The sequence below is a fragment of the Phaethon lepturus genome, unplaced genomic scaffold (genome assembly GCF_000687285.1).
Source record: "Phaethon lepturus isolate BGI_N335 unplaced genomic scaffold, ASM68728v1 scaffold17609, whole genome shotgun sequence".
Taxonomy (NCBI): Eukaryota; Metazoa; Chordata; class Aves; order Phaethontiformes; family Phaethontidae; genus Phaethon; species Phaethon lepturus.
Genome location: NW_010561499.1, coordinates 1,003 through 1,640, shown reverse-complemented (window position 1 = coordinate 1,640; position 638 = coordinate 1,003).

The following is a 638-nucleotide window of genomic DNA, read 5'->3' as shown; positions in this document are numbered from 1 at the left end:
TCTTTCCCTTCCATCCCACTCACCTGCCCATTTGATATGGGTGGTTCAAAAATAAAATGTAGGTTGCTGAAGTTGGTGTGATCTCTCTTTTATAACTGAAGCCTTTGAATTAAGCCTTCAGTTTGCCTGAAATCTTTTAGATGCTTCATATATCTCTATATCTGGCGTTCAGTGTGGTTATGTCTGGAAGCCTCCTGCAAAGGTAGGTAGGGTGGATGATGTAATTATGTGGATTTTTTTTTGTTTCAGTTCTTGCATTAAGAAATACTGTGTTTTATGTGCACACGTCTGGTATCTTTGCATCTGAAGTGTGCATCAATGAGCTTGGCTAGGTGAAGATAATTTCTAGTCTGTGAATTCTTAGATTTACTGGGAAGAATAGAAATTCCCAACTGCACTTGAATATCACTGTTCTGAAACTGCTGTGATTCGGTTTCCATGAACAGATCCAAAGTTGTATGTGAGGTCTTTCATATAGCTGAAGAAAAGAAGATGACAAGCTCGATTCCAAGTTCAGCAGAAATTGAGTTGAAATCGGTTGAACTGATTCAAACTGTTTAAGATGTTTGATGCTTATAGCCTTTAAAATGACCTTTTTCCTTTTGTGCCATTTTGTACTAATATATTAAAAATGTAAC